Below are 22,826 nucleotides of genomic sequence, written 5' to 3' on the forward strand. Positions count from 1 at the left end.
GTGGAGGAACCATAAAGTTCTCTGGAAAGTGAGATAATATGGAGCTATCCATGAGAGAATATGTATATAATAGTCCAATTCTTTCCATTCGAATGGGTGGTGTTGATGTTGTATTAGGAGTCTAATGTATACAATCCTTAGGTACGATAGGAAATTTTGTTTGGAAGGAAAGGAAGTTCAATTAAGGGATATCGAAGGGGAAACTACGAATAATAATCTACTCCAACAGAATGACAAAGATTCTAAAGAGTGAACAATGAGGTGTATTTTCACAATTATGTTTGCTAGAGGTTCCCACACCAAAATCATTTATTTTCCAGATCTCCAAAAAGTATTGGATAGTAATTCCAAGGTATTTGAGACTCCCAAAGGCCTCCCACCTATTTGTGATCGTGATCATGCTATTAATTTTATTCCAGGAAGTGTTCCTCCCAACATCAGGCCTGACAGATATCCCTATGCTTAAAAGAGTGAAATTGAACATATGGGTCCAAAAATGCTACAGGCTAGTATCATTCAACCTAGTCAAAGTTCTTTCTCTACTCCAGTACTATTGATGCACAAGAAGGATGGATCATGGCACATGTGTCCGAATTATAGGGAGCTCAACAAGCTCACTATTAAAGATAAATTTCCCATTCCTGTCATTGATGAATTATTGTATGAATTGCATGGATCAATTTACTTCACTAAGTTGGATCTTCGTTGAGGATATCATCAAATGAGAATGAAGAGTGAAGACATTCCAGAAACAACATTTAGAACACATGATGGTCATTATGATTTTTTGGTCATGCCTTTTGGCCTTACCAATGCACCTTCTACATTTCAAGGTTTGATGAATTCCATTTTCAACCCCTTCCTTAGAAAATTTGTGTTAGTATTTTTTTTATGATATACTAAGCTACAATGAGTCTTGGAAGGATCACGTTCAATATGTTGACGGGGTGCTCAAACTATTCGAGGAGAAACAATTATATGCAAAGAGCTCCAAATGTTTCTTTGGAGTACAAGAGGTGATATCTCTGGGTCATAGTGTATCTCATGAAAGTGTTAAGGCCCTAGAAAAGTTAAAGCCATTAAGGAATGTAAAATCCCCACATCCATAAAGAATCTGAGGTTGACAAGGTATTATCGCAAGTTTGTTAAGAATTATGGGAGAATAGAAACACCTCTAACAACATTATTGAAGAAATATGCATTTTCATGGACTCCAGAAGCAGCAAAGGCCTTTGAACATATTAAATAGGCAATGTGCCAAGCACCAGTCTTAGCTACGTTGAACCTAACAAAAACATTTATTGTGGAATATGATGCCTCAAGAAATGTAATTTGTTTTGTTTTAATGCAAGAAGCAAAACGCATTTCTTTCAAAAGTAATCCAATCAAAGGAAAGTATTTAAACAAATCTATTTATGAGAAGGAAATGTTAGAAATACTACATGCACTTAAGAAATGGCGACCCTACCTAATGAGAAGACACTTTAAGGTAAAAACAGATGATGATAGTCTTAAATAATTTTCAGAAAAAAGCTTATCTTTTGATGAGCAACAAAAATGAGTCACAAATATGTTGGGTTATGACACTGAAATCATCTACAAAAAGGGGAAGAAAAATGTTACGAAATATGCACTCTCAAGAAACGATGATGATGTGGAAGCATTTCTTTGCGCCATTTCTATTATCCAACAATATAGGATAAACGAAGCACCAGATGAATAGAAGAATGATGAAGAAGCGTGGGCACTCGTTCAAAAGTTACAATAAGATCCTACTACATCTGATACATTTAGCAGGAAAAATGATTCATTATGGTACAAAGATTGCTTATAACTATGTAAGAATTCCCAACTCAAACCAAATATTCTTATGGAATTGCACACTTCTGCACTCAATATTTTTAAAAACTTACCACAGGGTCAAGAAGGAAATTTTTTGGGATGACCTTAAAGTGGATATTCAAAAGTTTGTGGCAGAATGTTTGGTTTTCCAACAAAATAAAGTTGAAACAATTAAGAACCTAGGTCTATTACAACCTTTATCCATTTCAAGCCAACATTTGGAGGAGGTTTCAATGGATTTTATCACAGGTTTACTCAAGTCTGAAGGAAAGAGTGTCATCATGGTGGTAGTTGACAGGCTTATCAAGTATGCACATTTTTGTGCATTATCTCATACATTTAAATCTAGTACAGTTTCTACTGTATTTACGGAAATAGTTAAAAGCCTACATGGAAATTCAAATATTATTTTTAGTGACAGAGATCCCATTTTCACTGGAAATTTTAGGACAAAATTATTTTCTTACCTTGGTACTCAATTAGCTTATAGCTCATCTTATCATCCTCAATCTGATTGAAAAATTGAGATAGTAAACACATGTTTAGAAGGATATCTTTGTTTCTTTGTCTTTGATAAACAAGCACAATGGGTCAAGTAGCTGCCTCTGGCTGAATGGTGGTATAATAATTCCTTCCATACTGCAGCAAAAATGACCGCATTTATTGCACTTTATGGATATCATCCACCATCCATAACATCTTATTTAAGAGAAAATTGTAAGGTTGAAGTAGTGGAAGATCACATTGAGCATTAACAACAAGTTCTCCAACTCTTAAAGGATAACCTTACATTGGCATAGAATAGAATGAAACAACATGTAGATAAACATCGCAACGAAAGAAGTTTTGATGTAGGTGATTGGGTATTCCTATGACTACAACCATATAAAAAAATGTCCCTCAAGAAGGCTAAGAAAGATAACAAATTATCACCAAAGTATTATGGTCCATACAAGGTGTTGCAAAAGATTGGTAATATGACATACAAATTGGAACTTCCTGCAGCTTCCCGACTACACCCAATTTGCCATGTTTCATCTTTAAAGAGTGTTATAGATGACAAGTTCCCAGTTCAAACAATATTTCCAGAACTCGATGAGGGAGGAAAATTCATATTGGAACCTAAAGAAGTCACAGAAACAAGAACTCGATAGCTACGAAATGGATCAATTTAGGAGTATCTCATGAAGTGGAACAACTTACCCGCTAAAGATTCCACATGGGAGGATGAGAATTTTATATAGAAGCATCTAAGACTACTCAAGCATTAAGGAAAACACTTTTTTGAAGGAGAGGGACATGCTAGGTCCCTATAATACTAGTGGTTCCCCAATTACTATTGTCATTGTAGCCCTTATTGTTATTATTGTGCCCTTATTTTCCCCATATTGTTGTTAGTGTCCCCCATAGAAGCCCACTATTGTTATTTTTGTACCCTTATATTATTATTGTTATGTCAGCTTTGATTATATTGTGACCCCTTAGACTCCTATATATGAAAGTAGGCTTAGTCATTTTTATCATCCAAGAATTGTTCATTTGAGTAATTTAAAGGAGGTTTCCCCCTGAAAGAGGATAATTTTGAAGTCGTTGATCTAACTTTTCTATCTTTTTGTGAGCTCTATGCATTCTTAATGAAATTAAAGAAGAATAATGTTACATGAGTGAAGTAGATAAAATTTGGTTATGGAACAAGAGATTGGTTAATCTAAACTTTGATAATTTGGTGAAAACTAGGAAAACTCAAGTACTGAGAGATATCCCCATAAATTAAAAACCTAAAAAGGTTACTTCTGCACCATGCCAACATCGAAAGAAAACAATGACCAAATTCAAGATAACCGATTTCTCATCATCAAAGACTCTAGAAATAATTCATGTAGATGTGTGAGGCCCAATAGAAATCCATCTCTATCAGGCGAAAGATATTCTGTATTATTTATTGATGATTGTAGTAGAATGATGTTGGTATTTTTAATAAGTTTTAATTCGAAATAATTAGAGTGTTTTAAAACATTCAAAGAAGTAGTTGAAAATGAATGTGATTCAAATATCAAATGTTTAAGGACAAATAAAGGTGGAGAATTCACCTCAGGCGAATTCAATGAATTTTGTGAAAAGCATGGAATACAGACGGAACTATTTGTTGCCAAGACTCCACAAGAAAATATAGTGGTTCAAAGAAAGAATATATCCATACAAGAGATTGCGAGAAAAAATCTATTCAGAACTGGATTACAACCAAAATTTTGGAGAGAAGCAGCTAAGTCAACGATATATACTATGAATAGGGAACAATTATGGGTGAATACTAACAAAACTCCATATCAGTTATGGAAAGGAAGACCTGCCTCAGTCAATTATTTCAAAATATTTGGAAGTGAATATTATATGAATACCATGATGATTAGCCAAGAAAGTTTTATTCTTGCGTCGATGAAGGAATTCTTCTTGGAAACTCTATAAGAAAGGACTACAAATGCTACAACAGATGGTAGTGAAAGGTAGTTGATGACTTAAATATTTATGAGGCTAGTCTTGAGAAAGAATTTGAAATCAATGGAGAAGATACTATCCTTGGTGACTATTTTCACTACTACAACACCCACCAGTGTTTCACTAGATTTAAATTATGGAGCACACTATCACCTTCATATCTTATTTCACTTTGATCATCAAATGTCATCTCATATTATCCTATGTGTTTCAAGTGTCCTCAAATCGTCTTGATTGTCGTCACATTGGTTAGAACATCTTTAGGTGCACTTCATGGTCATGACATATTTTTTTGTTATAAAATGACACTTTTGAGTCACAATCACACACACATCATTCATTATACATATGTTATGTGTACAAAGTGTATTTTTTATGTATATTTATCATTATTCAAGTTTGTCTACGTTCTCTGGATGAGTTGGTAATTTTCCCGCATGATTTTATTGTCTAAAAATCATCATGTTTATCCCTCGTCCTATATCTTAAACTTAGACAAATCTTCAGCTAAAACCAAACCCATTGATCCCAAGAGCACATGAGTGAACTTTGAAGCCTTGGTAAAAAATCCTTCATTGTTCGAAAGAGCGGATTGTGCACTCAATGAGCATAAATCGCACTCCTTTAGCCTCTTTCCCCTTCCTTTCTCTCAAATGTGCCCTTCAATATACCAAGTCTTCCTTGAGTGCACTCATTTGACAAGAAGAGGTGCACCATCCTTGATCACATGAGCACATGCTAAATTCCTTAAGCTCAAACCTTCAGCCTTGCATAATATTCTATGCGCCCTCTTGGACCCTTTGAGTGGATTAGTTTACCTCTAAGGCACAAATCATCAACCTTCAACCTTTGCGAGTGCCCCTTGCACCCTCTTAGGCGTCATGAGTGTAAGAGAGTACCCAAAAGGACTAAATCCTTCATCATTTCGGCTTCATGAGTGTGCCTTGTGCCCTCGATATCTCCCTTGATTACACAACACACTTGGGAAGCCTAAATCCTTCCCTTTTGTCCTTTCGACTTGTGTTGTGCAACCTTCCCTCATTACATTTCCCTCTTGATCAGATGTCGAAGACCTAATTCCTTTCCGATTCAGTCGTTTAGCCCTTGAGAGTGTGCACATGTGCCCAAAAGATCCTTTTTCCCCTTACAAGAGCATTGAAGAGGGATTAACAGAGAATATGCACAAAACATGGTAGGATAGGAGATTTTTTAGGTTGATGGTTGTTTGTCATAAGTTATTGTAGAGACGTGTACTCTAGGAACAACATGGAAAGCGTGCATAAGGAAGATTGGGAAAAGAGAACAAAAAAAGGAAGCACATAAATAATGAATAATACACTTCAATCTTGATTATAAAAGCACCTCAAAAACTCCATTAGATCAAAGACCCTTTGGAGGGTGACCACACCAACGATTGAAGTTACATGAAGAATGAAGATACAAGTGGTAGCAACATCACCACTAGAGAAAGTCCATCTAATTAGTCAAAATTAGTCCCAGTCCTCACACATAGTGACATATCAATTTCTCACCACATCATGATGTGGAAGCCATGATGTATTCCTGTAATTATTGTAAAGACAAATAAGTGGAAGTGCAAGAGTGATGTACGAACTAAAAATTCATGGAAGTCCAAAGCCATGTAATACGAAAAGTCATATGTAATTCCAAAAGTCATTTGGAATTCCAAACATTTTAGAAGTCTAAAGGTCACTAGAAGTTGGAAAGTCAAGAGTCATGAGGATGTGAAAGGTCATGCCTCAAGTTATATAAGGATCCTTATTTTTCATGTAAAGGAATTTTAACCTTGGCTTCTTCAAAAAGGAATTAAAGAGATACAGTTAGTATTTCTAGGGAGCTAGTGATGTTCATTGTATTTATGTATCTTGGGACGTTTTCTTAATATTGAAGCCTTCCAGGAAAACACATTTTCACACATGGATTGTGAATGTTTCTAACACTATTATTTGAATTTTTATGGTTCATGTTTTCTTTCATCCGTACTGGAGTAATTGAACTATTTTGGTGACTTCGGTGCTTACTTTTTGAAAACATGTTCTTATGTTTGTAATCATCGTTGGATCCTTGTGAACTATTTCACTTGATGTTAGAAAAGACTTTCTATTTCATGTGTGTCTCCATTATGGTAGTATTATTACTTCTCTCCTAGAGGCTCACTTTATTTTCCCCTCCACAGTAAGATAATCTTGATACAACTGTAATTAAACATTCACAAAGCACACTCACTTGCTCATTCAAAAGGAAATTTTTCACTTCTCTCTCATGCTGACAGCTAAGGCCAAGGCATATCTTTATGTAAAATATATCCAGACTGTATTCTAAATGGGACTGCTACGCGAAATGGTGCGAGGTCTTATTGATACCTTATATCAAGGAGATCCATTATATGTTGATGGTATCCAACACCGTCAATACTTTGGCACTAGAAGGATGGAAGCCAATTTTATGGTTGATAACTCTACGATGCAAAAATTATTCAGATACACATACCTCTCGTCCATGTTGTTTGTGAACTCAATAATGTGCTTACTACATTATCAATAGATGATTAAGTTCATTAATGTATAAATATTGTAATTGTGGACATTCTAGAAGCCTACGATGTACTCCTTAATAGAGACAGGTTTACAAAATTACAAGGGAATTTTGTGACAGACTGATCATATATATGGATTCCGTATAGGGGCAAGAATTACTAGATTCGGGTGGAAAGTGATCCATATATGAAGCACATTGTGACAGCACTTGAGGGCCATAATGAACCTATTGCTTTTTTTTATATAATATTTGGGAATTATTTTCTTGAAACTAACCTTGGGTGTTATCAAGCACAACCATCACCTATTCCTGCATATACACAGTTGGAGCTCCTTCCTTGATCTCCAGTTGGTGAAAATGAATCATGTAATATAAATGTACATAATAATAGTAATAATAGTAATAGTAGTAATAGTAGTATATTAAGCAACTTAGTAGCTCATTATATTTGGACTCTTCATTTTGATGGTTCTAAGATGCAGGATAGATCTGGAGTTGGTTGTGTACTTACAAACCCATGCAACAAGAATAATATCCTCTCATTCTGTCTAGAGTTTGAGTGTACTAATAATACTATTGAATATGAAGCATCCGTACTGAGATTGAAGAAAGCTATTGAACTAAAGGTAGAGATCATTAAGGTAATTGGTAACTCAGAGGTCCTCACTCGTCAGGTGCGAGACACTATACACTATGTTTCAGATAATCTCAAAACCTACTAGTAAGAGGTATGATGTTTAATTAATCATTTAAAATATTTCAATATTATTTTTGTTCCTAGAGTTACAAATACTGCAACATATGCATTAGAAAATGTAGTCACTAGGGAGTTGCCATTAAAAAATGGATTTTCTATTGAAGTTATATATAATCCATTTATGCTAGATATCACCACTAATTTATGTGTTTTCAATGAAAACCAACAGATATTGCACTTTATGGATAACGTAGATGTACTTAAAGATGCTTCAATTGATGAGGATGGGCGCAATTAGGCTTTGCAATAGGAATCTAGTGCAAGAAAAGGAAACATTATGCCTAACAGTGTGGTGTCCCTAGAGAAGTTATATGACATGCAAAATCGATTTAGAGGAAAAACCAACTTAGAGGTCAATGTTATCATATGAACAAGTCAATCATGGGACCAACAAGATTTGAAGTATGTAAACCTCGTTATGTGTTGTTCTCCACAAGAACAACAGACATTTATCTACTTATTAAATCAATATCATGGTGTATTTGCATGGACATACAATTATTTAAAGACATATGATACTCTTATTATCCAACATGTCATTCCTAGAAAAGGGAAGGGCAAAGCCTTTCTAGCAGAAATTACGAAAATTTCATCCAACACTGGAACCCCTCATCCAAAAGGAATTTAGAAACTTGTTCGATGCTCGGATAATTTTTAAGTCAGACATTCCACTCAGGTTTCCAAGTTGGTCCCAGATAGGAATAAGTCTAGTGAAATAAGGGTATGTGTTGATTTTTGAAATCTCAATCAGGGTTTTGATAAAGACAATTACCAAGTGCCATCCATGGAATAAATCCTTTACACAATATCCGTGTCTGAGATTTTTTCAGTATTAGATGGTTTCTCAGGTTATAATCGTGCTAGTAGCAAATCCAAAGAGATTAAATACTACCTTCTGGACCAAATGGGGAACATTCGCCTTCAAGAGGATGCAACTTGGGGTTGTCAATATTGGTGCAACTTTCCAAAGGGCGATGGACATCTCCTTCCATGGCCTTATATGTTAGAGTGTTGTTTTTTATTTCGATGATGTTACTGCTTTTTCCAAGAAAATATCAGATCATGTATGTCATCTAAAACAAATATTTAAGGAGTGTCAAAAGTATGGGATTTTTCTTAATCTGAAAAATAGTGTCTTTGGTGCATATGAAGGTGTTGAAGCCTCGAAAATCAGGTCAACAACAATGGGGATACCCGCCCGGTCCAGACCTTGGTTGGCAGCTCCGTATCCGTTTGGTATAGCAGGTCTGACTGGGGATAATGGGACCAGTTTCCAAATTTATGGGTGTGTGTGTGTAGAATTGGATGTTGCTGATCTAACAGTAACTATCTAAGCTATTCTAATTCAAACTTTAATCTAATTCTATGCTATGATAATCTAATAAAAACAACACATCTAATCTATGCTTACCCGGGATTTAATTCTTCCATTATGCGATATAAAGAGATTTCATATATCAACTAGTAATAAAGATCATTCAGTGACTATAAGAAAGGAAATCAATTAAGATGAACTATTTCGCATAAAAAGTTAGGCAAAACAGTTGTGAACAACATATCGCATAATAAGCTATTCATACATTAAACATAAATAAATAGTTCCATTGTACAAAAGTGCCAAATGGTAACTCAAGCATTCATGCAATAACATATAAACAACTAAAAACTGTATATCACTTTAACATATAAACAGAAATGGTCAAGAGATAAAAGTACCATTTATGACTAGTCCTACTCATAAGCTTCAAGCAATAATGATTTATTTCTCCTTGCTCTAACATCTACTAAGAGTACAGAAGTGCAGCATCAGTAGCAAATATCAAATGCAAACATCAACAAATCTTGATCCATTCATTCACCAAAACCTCCTCGGAGGGTGCAAAAGTGCTTGTTCTGAGGAGAAGTTTTTGATAAATTTCTGGACCCCTCTCTAAATGCATGAGAAGGGTTTAAATACTACTAACTAGTTCTAATAATAGTTTATTTACAAAAATTCAGGATACAGTTTTCAAATGACCACCCTTTTTTTAAGAAAAATCTAAAGCGAAAATTAACTTCAAAACAAAACTACTTTTGTATCTGGTCTTTAAAACTGCATGTATTCAGCATTGGTTTAAGAAGAGTTGGCTGGCTGACTTCTGCTTTGAGCTAGGTTGAGAAAATAGAATTGATGAGTACTGGTACCACATTTTTGGCCACATTTATGATGCACTTCACAGTCATACACTGACTATGCGGCTTTACTAAGTATGTCCAGTAACATTCCCAATTTAACCTGTTTAATACTTGAATTGCCTTTCCCTTTTCTTGCACTCTCTGCTTCCATTCTGCCTCTAGTTGTAGTTTGTTTGGTAAATACCCCGGGGTGGTTTCTGCGATTAGATTAGATTTGTGCAAATTCTCATTAACATAGTCAATGAGAATGCTTGCTGTAGTGGCTGCTATTTCCGCCGCTTGTTCTGCCTCCCTGATTTGATCATCCCACTTGTTAAAGAGCAGTTCTTTATGATTCTCATTTATCCTGGGTGCGCCTGCCCTTTTTCCCTCGTCTCATCCTGCCAAGCCAACTATTCAGTCACTCGCTTGTCAATCAGATCATATTCACTTCGTAAGTCGACCACTTGATTAGTGATCTTATCGCTCATCTCGCAAAAATCATTCCACTGTGACATCTTTTGTCCCAACATTTCTTTCTGCTGCAGTAGTCATTCATTCAAAGCAATAAATTCTGAAACAAACTCTGTAAGCTTAGGGTTGTCCCTATGCATCTCTTGTACATCCTGCAATTGTTTTCCTTTTTCGTCTAAACTTCTCTAATAACTTATCTGCATTTGCTGGAAGTCTTCCTATAACTTTTCAGGCTATTTGAGTGCCTCATTATTAGCATTAGCTTGTCACAATTGAAGTTGCAGTACCTATATTTGATCTTCTCGCTCTTTCAGCAATTGCTGTACTTCTGATGCTTTGTCAATAGTCGCAGAGGCATATGCTCCTGCGATCTGAGAAAGTTTGGTGAGGTTTTCAGTTGGATTATTGGCGGGATCTTTCCATAAGACATCTAATTGCTCAGCATCCTGAGAGAGTGTATTTTCTAACTTCCTCTTCTTTCTCTGTCTTCTTACCACTGCTTTATGCTGGGGACTATAAAATATGTCCAGAGGAGGAATCTCTTCTACATTAAGTAGAAGCTCAGAAGACGGTGTGATAGGAATATTTTCTGTTTCTAAGACATGGCTGACTATGGTTGGGACCACTTCCTCTACTACCTGCATATTGCTTATAGGAGTTTTTGGGGCTTCTCCTTCAAGATTGATCAGTTCATTGAAGGTTTCCCATTCCTTATCCAATTCTGTTGTGACGGGTGGTGCTTCAATGACGAGAGGGGGAGGATCTTTTTGTGGGGAGGCGATAACCTGCTGTTGTGGAATTTCCATTGACTGAGCGGTGTCTTTGGCTGACTCTTCGCTCCTATCTTGGTTGTTTCCTGATCTTTTAGAATGTTCAGGGATTTCTTGTACAGATTTATACTTAGATCCATTAGTGCTTGAATTCCCACTAAGGCTAACGCTTGGAGTCAGTTCTCTGGCAGACAATCACAGCTTTTATAGAGGAACACTGGCTAGTCTTCTTTCCCTGTATACCATGAATTTTTGAAGGTCTTCTGGAGACAATTGCAATTGGGCTTCCTGCAAAATTTCTTGAAGTGAGCTTTTACTCTGGAATACATCATCAAATAAGTCCTTTTTCCCAAAGAACACTTTTATCTTGACCGCGGTTGTGAAATTCTGCGCAACCTCGTTTGGGTCAAATGGCCTTGCCGGGAATTTAAATAATTCTAGACACATCATATTCTGTACTTCAATGACAACGTGACCTACATCGAACAACGAAAAGGCCCCACAAGCCATAGGAAACTGTGGCCATATGGCCTTCTTTATTTCCTTTATGGCTTTAGTTAGGCCACCTTCTGAACAGGTTTGATATGCAATTTCTCGAGCTGGGAGCTTATCAGGTATATAAAAAGGTAGAACATGAGGAGGTACAGTGCTTCTAAAAACTCTAACATAAGTAAACATTTCTTCTCTGAACCATCTTGCGATGGGGATGATATCTATCTGTGCCTCGGGTTAGCACCTTGGGGGTTCTTTATCATACAACATTCTATACAAGAGCAGCATGAGTCTGTGACAAATCTGGAAGAAATGTGGAGTGAACTGAGAGTCCCATAATATCTTATGATAGACATGGATATGTAACGGGTCTTGAGTTTTCCACTTCCAACCCATAATAGGGAATTTAGACACATAACAAATTGAATCCGTAACATATGCGGTTAGGTAAAAAGGAGGATAAATCCTTTGAGATGTAGATCTTTTGGACCGGTAACTGACAATAGTCGTGATTAGGTTGTCCGATAAAATCTTAGCCCAATCTACAATAGTGGCGTTGTGGCAACACCTATTAATGGTAACCATTCGGAAGAAAATTTGTTGATATCTAGCATTCCAAATAATCTACCGATCATGGAAGCAGCAAAACAATATGGGGAAGTAAGGGAACCAATACTATACATACCGTGTTTATCTATCTTGAGCGGTTCATCTTTCTTGGACCAATCTTTGGTAGTCTCTGACAAGTTCGGGTTCTCCTCCACAAATTTTTCTATGAATTGTGTATTATAAGTTTCCTGTGGCTCAGGCAGATGATACATAAGCTTTAAAACTTGCGCAACAAATGATTCGATGAGCCCTTGACCTTGAATCTTGAACTGTCTATTTCTCATTTCTGCGTGATCAAGTATCCACTTGATCATTTCTGTATATGGGAGAATTTTAGGCCTCGTTGCTATCCGATGTAGGAATGAGCATGCTAGCTCTTCTAGAGATGCTTCGGAAGAGCCCTGTGAGCCTGCGACAACAGTAACCTTCATTATTCTGGAATTTTCTTCTTCGAGCAGTCTGTACATGCCTTCCCACGTTGAGATTCCTGCATCTCTATTACAGGTTGTGTCTGTATATAAAGGTGCCATTTCCTTCACCTCGGAGCTCTGAGCCTTGTTTTTCTTCCCCATTTCAATCTGCGTATTGCCTTAGATCGTCCTCCATTCTTTGTTCCTACAATTCAGAAGTAAAATAGAAATGAATGACTCAGACGGGTGATGGGAGAGTTCTTAATGCCGCAGACATACCAAATACACCACCTTATGTGAAATGATTCTTTGAAAAGCACGCGTCCATATTTTATTAATAACTGGAAACCAACTCCTGTATTAGCATTTAAAGCACATAATTATGTGTCAGCTTATGGCAAATGGCTCTTCTTTGAATATTTTGCCCGAAGGATATGCGATGGAGCGATTTTGCGATTTGCTTCGCAACATCGCAGATTGCAACATCACAAATCGCAAATCGCAATATCGCAATGTTGAGGTGGCTTGACATCACAACCATCACTATATCGTGGTATCGCAATATCGCAGATCGCAGAAGTTTCTGTGTGACAAATTTGTTTAACCCGTTTTCCTGCGATATGCGATCTTGCGATTGACGTCATCGAAGATCGATAAATCTTGAAGTTTTTCCTTATAAACTTTACTTATTGCGATGCGATAGTTGCTTTATTATCATAATTTTGCATATGCTAGGATTGTACTTGTATGGTGGGGTTCTACTACCATTTATATGATGCTTTTTAAAGATTTTTCCTTCATCATAAACTTTAGGTTTTAAGTATTCGAAAAAGTTTCCTAAGCTTAAGATGGTAACTTTATTTTGAGGAAAAGAAAGCTAAGCCCTACTCTTGCTTTTCCTAAATTTTAACTAAGGGTCCCCACACATTTAGTATTTTGGATAACACTTAAATGAGGAGGGGGGGTTGTTGCTGGTCACAATAATTGGCGATTCACTTGGGAGAACCAGTTATCTTTGTTTTGCTGTTGAATTTTTCAAACTTCCAAAACCGGAAATTTTTCAGAAAATCTAAACTTAATTATGGAAAGATAAACCATAGTATGCTCTAACCTGTTAATGATATTTTGTTTCAAGGCTCCTCTTCTTCAACTATTGGCTTTCTTAAGCTAGTCCTTGTATTTATATTAGTAATTTCTTGCTTTTGTAAAGATAAAATAAAGTCTCCTCTGTAAACCCGTTTTTAAATATGCTCATTTGTCGTAGGCAGAGCCTCTGCTTCTAGCAGGCATTTATAGCCTCGATAGGGTTACTTGTTACCCAACAATGATCTTGTATCCTACTTAAGGTGATCTACAACTTTCAAAGAAAAATCCATATTTACACTTATTGTTTTGATTTTCTTTTTATTCTTAAAGAGCAATGTCTTGGTTTGGTAGCCAAATTATGACACAGTCACTCACTTGATTCATAACTTTGTTGAACAAGCTGGCTCGTGATGAGACCCCTTGTCTTTTGATTGCAACAATCTTGAGTCATTGCCCTGTTGTGGTAGACATTATTGGCAAAGTCAACAAGTTATAATATCTGTGATCATGATAATCTGTCTCGTGATGGGACCTCTTATTCTTCAAGATATAGTGTATACTTGGATTATCCCTATGAAAGCTACGATTTTTCTTTAGTAGGGAGGAAGTCATTGTTTCCTTAAGATGGCTCTGGATGACAATATTAGAGTTTTTTGGAAACAACTGTTCTATAGAGAATCTTCATTTTTGTTATTGATACCTTTCATTGTACTGATATAAAACAATTTCTTCACTAAAAGTTGCTTTCATCAAATTCTTTGAAGTTGAAACTCGTATCATATCTAGGCTAAAGATTTTTAACTGTATCTGTCAATAATAAAGATCAAGTTTCCAAAAGATTTGCTATTTATACAAGCGAAGGATTCAAAATCTGAAATAGAGTTGGCCTCTTTTACTGAATGTCAAATGCTGCCAACGATAGCAAATTTTATTAGGGAAAAACATGTTAAAGGAAAATGAGAGGTCACTATTCCCTTGGATTATGTACACGATAGGGATAATTAATTCTCTTATTTTGCCTATCAACCGTTAAAAATAAACTATTCACCTAACAACCTAACTAAATTAATCCTACTCCTATCTTAACTATACACAAAAATCAACTAGGTATAATGATACTTCCAGTGTAACCATCTTTCCATTTTTATTCCTAGATGTGTATCCCTTTCAAACATCATTATGAAGACTAAAGTTTTTCCTGGACTGAAAATGTTGGGTGTGGAATTAGAAGGTATAATTGTGGCCAGAATTCTGTTTGACATCTCTTTTTCATGAAATCTTCTTTCCAATTGGATATCTATTGGATCATAAAAATCAGGATGAGTTTCCATTATGGGTTGGTAATCGTTCAATAGGAAAGATGACAGGTTGGGATGTAAATATGAGTTTTTGGTTTTAATAGCCGGTATTTTATTATGTGTGAAAATTGGGCCTTCGACTTTTTCTAATGAAGGAAAAGTTTCCAAATATATCTCCCTGAATGAGTCAATGAAGAATGGACGGAAACTCTTCAAAAGACAATTAGAAATTAACCTAAATTGTTGGCAATTCTCGAGAAATACCTTCTTTTGATGATGTTGTTCTGAATAGGATAGAAGTTTTTCAAGAAAAGCTAATATTGATTGGACTCGGAATGGCAAAAATTCTATATTTCCTTGACACAATTGAATTTTCCAAAATGGTAAAACATCATTCCAGTGTTTGTCAGTAAGGTGCTTAGTATCCCATAGTAATCTATCAAGAGTCTAAAAGTAGAAATTTAAAGCAAAATCCGGTTTTATACAAGATGAGTGCAAGCGACAAGGAATGCAATGACTATTTGTACAACTAATGTTATAGCACAACTGGGATTGATTTGAAATATCTTCTCTTTCACAAGAATTGGCCAGAATCATGGGATTCGAGTAATTTCGAATTCCATTTTGTGAATTAGAGAACAAAGTATGATTGGGAACAGGTGTGAAGGTTTGTTCATGATAAGAATCATAGATTGGAATATTCTCTTGGGTAGTGAAATCATGTAAATGATCTACCATTCTAGAATGAGGATTGACTGAAATAATTCTTAAATTAGAATATCCCTCATTCCCAGATTTTTTTTGATTTACTTGAGATAAATTAACTTCATCATCAAAGTAATTATCATAAATGACTTTACAATATTCCCTAGATCTCTCTATTTTATCCAGCATATTCAAACCAGGGGGGTCAAGGTTCTCATGTTTGTGAATGAAAAAAGGGTGTTCTATATCTACCTCTATATCTTGAAGGCTTAATGGTGATTCATTTTGATCATCCTAGATACTTTCTGTGATATTATTAATACCGAGGGGAGGGAAATTATCATCATTAAAAACATCAGGATAAAGGGAAAAATGAGACTCTGAAATAATACATTTGAAAGTATCATCGTAGAAAAACCCTTGTTCATCACATTCATCGTAGATTTAAGGATTTAGATCATACCTTGGTGTGATGATGTTTTTTGAAAGAGGATTACTTTGTTGTTCTAACCTTGGCATCTGCATTTGTTGATTTGCGATCATATCATCTGACTTTGTCTTAAAATCGCTTTCTGGTTCCAAGGCAGGCTTTCTTCTAGCATTCCTGCTTTCGTCTTCTTGTATTGGATCAGGCATGTCCCCTAAGCTTTGGGAATTCTCTTCATTATGACTTATGCGCATGTCCAAATTGGAATTCTCATTCACATTAAAAGAAAATGGAACAAAGCTAGGAATAATTTCTACTGGATCAGGGATAGGAGGCAGGGAATAGTTATGCTCAACACAATCTAATGATTCTTCGTTTATGAATTCATTCTCAACATCATATTTCAAACAATTAAGATGAAATCGAATATTAAAATCTCTAACAGACTCATCTTTACTGCGTATTTATTCAATTTCATCATATACCTGGTTGTAATCATAGCAATCAAATTTACAAATGAAAGCCCTGACAAATTGGTCCTAGCGGTGAATTGAGGCAACTGGAAGGGCTCTACACCAGTTTCTAGCTTCCGCTCTGAATGTGAGAGTAAAAATTTTGCATAAAATGCCTTCATCAATTCCTTGAAAGTTTGAATTTGAAACATTTCGAACAAATTGAAGGGCGTGATTAAAAGCAGAAGAATTACTCTTACCATTGAATTTTACCTGAGACAAGAGTCTTACCACTTTGGGTGGAGTGTTGGAAGAGCCACGAGCATGGATACAACTCCAAATGGGAAGTTTGAGAGAAGCCATCCTGATTCAAATGTTACAATTGCAAACAAACTCCAACAGACAACATGTCCAAGCCCTCCTTCTAGTGCCAAATATGTTGAGGCCCCGAAAATGGGGTCGCCAACAAGGGGGATACCCGCCCGATCTGGACCTTGGCTGGCAGCTCCTAATCCATTTGGTATAGCGGGTCCGACTGGGGATAATGGGACCAGCTTCTCAATTTATGGGTGTGTGTGTGTAGAATTGGATGTTGCTGATCTAACAATAACTATCTAAGCTATTCTAATTCAAACTTTAATCTAATTCTATGCTATGATAATCTAATAAAAACAACACATCTAATCTATGCTAACCCGGGATGTAATTCTTCTATTATGTGATCTAAAGAGATTTCATATAACAACTGGTAATAAAGATCATTCAGCGATTATAAGAAAGGAAATCAATTAAGATGAACTATTTCGCATAAAAAGTTAGGCAAAACAGTTGTGAACAACATATCACATAATAAGTTATTCATATATTAAACATAAATAAATAGTTCCACCGTACAAAAGTGCCAAATGGTAACTCAAGCATTAATGCAATAACATATAAACAACTAAAAACTATATATCACTTTAACATATAAGCAGAAATGGTCAAGAGATAAAAGTACCATTTGTGACTGGTCCTACTCATAAGCTTCAAGAAATAATGATTTATTTCTCCTTGCTCTAACATCTACTAAAAGTACAGAAGTGCAACATCAGTAGCAGATATCAAATGCAAACATCAACAAATCTTGATCCATTCATTCACCAAAACCTCCTCGGAGGGTGCAAAAGTGCATGTTCTGAGGACAAGTTTTTGATAAATTTCTGGACCCCTCTCTAAATGCATGAGAAGAGTTTAAATACTACTAACTAGTTCTAATAATAGTTTATTTACAAAAATTCAGGATACGGTTTTCAAATGACCGCCCTTTTTTTAAGCAAAATCTAAAGCGAAAATTAACTTCAGAACTAAAATACTTTTGTATCTGGTCTTTAAAACTGCATGTATTTAGCATTGGTTTAAGAAGAGTTGGTTGGCTGACTTCTGCTTTGAGCTGGCCTGAGAAAACGGAATCAATGAGTACTGGTACCACCTTTTCGACCACATTTATGACGCACTTCACAGTCATACACTAACTATGCGGCTTTACTAAGTATGTCCAGTAACATTCCCAATTTAACCTGTTTAATACTTGAATTGCCTTTCCCTTTTCTTGCGCTCTATGCTTCCATTCCGCCTCTAGTTGTAGTTTGTTTGGTAAATACCCTAGGGTGGTTTCTATGATTATATTAGCTTTGTGCAAATTCTCATTTACACAGTCAATGAGAATGCTTGTTGTACTGGCTGCTATTTCCGCTGCTTGTTCTGCCTCCCTGATTTGATCATCCCACTTGTTAAAAAGCAGTTCTTTATGATTCTCATTTATACTGGTGCACCTGCTCTTTTTCCCTTGTTCTCATCCTACCAAGCCAAGTATTCAGTCACTCGCTTGTCAATCAGATCATATTCACTTCGTAAGTCGACCACTTGATTAGTGATCTTATCTATCATCTCGCAATAGTCATTCCACTGTGACATCGTTTGTCCCAACATTTCTTTCTGTTGCAATAGTTGTTCATTCAAAGCAATAGATTCTGAAACAAACTCTGTAAGCTTAGGGTCGTCCCTATGAATCTCTTGTACATCCAGCAACGGTTTTCCTTTTTCATCCAAACTTCTCTGATAACTTATCTGCATTTGCTGGAAGTCTTCCTGCAACTTTTCAAGCTGTTTGAGTGCCTCATTATTAGCATTAGCTTGTCGCAATTGAAGTTGCAGTACCTGTATTTGATCTTCTCGCTCTTTCAACAATTGTTGTACTTATGATGCTTTGTCAACAGTCGAAGAGGCATACGCTCCTGCGATCTAAGAAAGTTTGGTGAGGTTTTCAGTTGGATTATTGGTGGGATCTTTCCATAAGACATTTAATTCCTCAACATCCTAAGAGAGTGTATTTTCTAACTTCCTCTTCTTTCTCTGTCTTCTTACCACTGCTTGATGTTGGGGAGTATAAAATATGTCCAAAGTAGGAATCTCTTCTATATTAAGTAGAAGCTCAGAAGACAGCGTGATAGGAATATGTTCTGTTTCTGAGACATGGCTGACTATGGTTGGGACCACTTCCTCTACTACCTACATATTGCTTACAGGAGTTTTTGGGGCTTGTCCTTCAAGATTGATCATTTCATTGAAGGTTTCCCATTCCTTATCCAGTTATGTTGTGATGGGTGGTTCTTCAATGACGAGAGGGGGAGGATCTTTTTGCGGGGAGGCGATAACCTGCTGTTGTGGAATTTCCATTGACTGAGCGGTGTCTTTGGCTGACTCTTCGCTCCTATCTTGGTCGTTTATGGATCTTTTAGAATGTTCAAGGATTTCTTGTACATATTTAGACTTAGACTCGTTAGTGCTTGAATTACCACTGAGGCTAATGCTTGGAGTTTGTTCTCTCGCAGACAATCACAACTTTTCTAGAGGAACACTGGCTAGTCTTCTTTCCCTGTATACCATGAATTTTTGAAGGTCTTCTGGAGACAATTGCAATTGGGCTTCCCGTAAAATTTCTTGAAGTGAGCTTTTACTCTGGAATATATCATCAAATAAGTCCTTTTTCCCAAAGAACACTTTTATCTTGACCATAGTTGTGAAATTCTGGGCAACCTCGTTTGGGTCAAATGGCCTTGCTGGGAATTTAAATAATTGTAGACACGTCATACTCTGTACTTCAGTGACAGCGTGACCTACATCGAACAACGAAGAGGCCCCACAATCCACAAGAAACTGTGGCCATATGGCTTTCTTTTTGTCCTTTAGGTCTTTAGTTAGGCCACCTTTTGAAGAGGTTTGATATGCAATTTCTCGAGCTAGGAGCTTATCAGGTATATACAAAGGTAGAACATGAGGAGGTACAGGGCTTCCAAAAACTCTAATATAAGTAAACAATTCTTCTCCAAACCATGTTGCGATGGGGATGATATCTATATGTGCCTTGGGTGAGCACCTCGGGGGTTCCTTATCATACAACATTATATACAAGAGCAGCATTAGTCCATGACAAATCTGGTAGAAATGTGGAGTGAACTGAGAGTCCCATAATATCTTATGATAGACGTGGATAGGTAAGGGGTCTTGAGTTGTCCACTTCCAACCCATAATAGGGAATTTAGACACATAACAAATTGAATCCATAACATATGCGGCTAGGTAAAAAGGAGGATAAATCCTTTGAGACGTAGATCTTTTGGACCGGTAACTGACAATAGTCGTGATTAGGTTATCCGATAAAATCTTAGCCCAATCTACAATAGTGGCGTTTGTGGTAGCATCTATTAATGGTAACCATTCAGAAGAAAATTTGTTGATATCTGGCATTCCAAATAATCTACAGAGCATGGCAGCAGCAAAACAATATGGGGAAGTAAGGGAACCAGTACTATACATACCGTGTTTATCTTTCTTGAGCGATTCATCTTTCTTGGACCAATCTTTGGTAGTCTCCGACAAGTTCGGGTTCTCCTCCACAAATGTTTCTATGAATTGCGTATTATAAGTTTCCTGTGGCTCAGGCAGATGATACATAAGATTTAAATCTTGTGCAGCAAATGATCCGATGAGCCCTTGACTTTGAATCTTGAACTGTCTATTTCTCATTTCTGCGTGATCAAGTATCCACTTGATCATGTCTGTATATGGGAGAATTTTAGGCCTCGCTGCTATCTAATGTAGGAATGAGCATGCTAGCTATTCTAGCAATGCTTCGGAAGAGCCCTGTGAGCCTGCGATAGCAGTAACGTTCATTATTCTGGGATTTTGTTCTTCGAGCAGTCTGTACATGCCTTCCCACATTGAGATTCCTACATCTCTATTACAGGTTGTGTCTGTATATAAAGGTGCCATTTCCTTTACTCGAAGCTCTGAGCCTTGTTTTTCTTCCCCACTTCAATCTACGTATTGCCTTGGATCGTCCTCCGTTCTTCGTTCCTACAATTCAGAAGTAAAATGGAAATGAATGACTTGGACGAGTGATGGGAGAGTTCTTAATGCCGCAGACATACCAAATACACCACCTTACGTGAAATGATTCTTTGAAAAGCATGAATCCATATTTTATTAATAACTGGCAACTAACCCCTATATTAGCATTTAAAGCGCATAATTATGTGTCAGCTTACGACAAGTGGCTCTTCTTTGAATATTGTGCCTGAACGATATGCGATGGAGCGATTTTGCGATTTGCTTCGCAAATCGCAAATCGCAAATTGCAATATCGCAATGCTGACGTGGCTTGACATCGCAACCATCGCTATATCATGGTATCGCAATATTAGACATCATAGATGTTTATGTGTGACAAATTTGTTTAACCCGTTTTCCTGCGATATGCGATCTTGCGATCGACGTCATCGCAGATCGATAAATCTTGAAGTTTTTCCTTATAAACTTTGCTTATTGCGATGCGATAGTTGCTTTATTATCATAATTTTGCATATGCCAGGATTGTACTTGTATGGTGTGGTTCTACTACCATTTATACGATGCTTTTTAAAGATTTGTCCTTCATCATAAACTTTAGGTTTTAAGAATTCGAAAAAGTTTCCTAAGATTAAGATGGTAACTTTATTTTGAGGAAAAGAAAGCTAAGCCCTACTCTTGCTTTTCCTAAATTTCAACTAAGGGTCCCCACACATTTAGTATTTTGGATAACACTTAAATGAGGAGGGGGGATTGTTGCTGGTCACAACAGAAGGGATTGTATTAGGGCTTATCATTGCTAAAAGTGGAATTAAGATTGACCCTGAAACAGAAGGGATTGTATTAGGGCTTATCATTGCTAAAAGTGGAATTAAGATTGACCCTGAAAAGGTCAAAGGCATCATAGAGATCCTATTCCCAGTGAGTAAGAAGGCCATTCAATCTTCCTTAGGGAGAATTAATTTGCTGAGAAAATTTATCTCTGATTATGCTAACATAGTCAAGCGCATACAGGAGAATATTAAAAAAGGTGTAGTATACAAATGGGATAAATGGGAGAAGGATGCTTTCGCTCATATTAAGCAGGTTATTGTTGATGCACCCACATTATTCATCCCAACTTATGGAAAATATTTGCTACTCTATATGTTTGCTTCAGATCCATCAATTGTGGTTGTACTCACTCAAAAGAATATTTAAGGAAATGAGTGGCCCATATCTTTCATGAGTGCTATTGTACAAGGTCAAAAATTAAATTTTAGAGAGGTTAATAATTTTGGCAATCTGTACATTAGACATAGGCTCTGATTCCAAATTTACTTAACTCTAATGTTAGATATATTTTTCCTAATTTAATTATTTAGGTCTCTCATGACCAATGTCTATAACTTAATTAAGTCTGTCAGAGGTTAGACATAATATTATACAATATTTATGTATAATGTGCATTTCATTCTAGTACCCTAATGTTGATATTATAATTTTGAAGTCGTTTTTTAATCTTGTTTTCTTATGAGGAATCAAAGAAATGAATGTTAATTATTTTTCGTTGAGTTATAATATTTTATTGACACTATAATTTTAGTCTACCCAAATAGTCATTATGAATATACTATATACTTAATATAATATATTTCCAACATATTTATTTTATGTCAAATATATATTACTTTTGATGTGATCATTCTTGTAATATTGCTTCTTTTTTTTGTTACACATATATCTATAGAAGTATTTATACATACATATAAAATTGTAGACAATCTTAATACATAGAAAGTAAGATTCAAGGCTAATGTTTTTCTAATTTTTAATCTTTTATACTTTTTGGAGTACTTGCCACTAGAAAGGGACTACATATTAGTGAAAGGGTAACTTGTGTGTCTCATGTAAAGGAAATTACATA

Source organism: Pinus tabuliformis, chromosome 3_2 (genome assembly GCF_031772625.1).
Source record: "Pinus tabuliformis cultivar Carrire ecotype Pingquan chromosome 3_2, CPIR1, whole genome shotgun sequence".
Classification (NCBI taxonomy): domain Eukaryota; kingdom Viridiplantae; phylum Streptophyta; class Pinopsida; order Pinales; family Pinaceae; genus Pinus; species Pinus tabuliformis.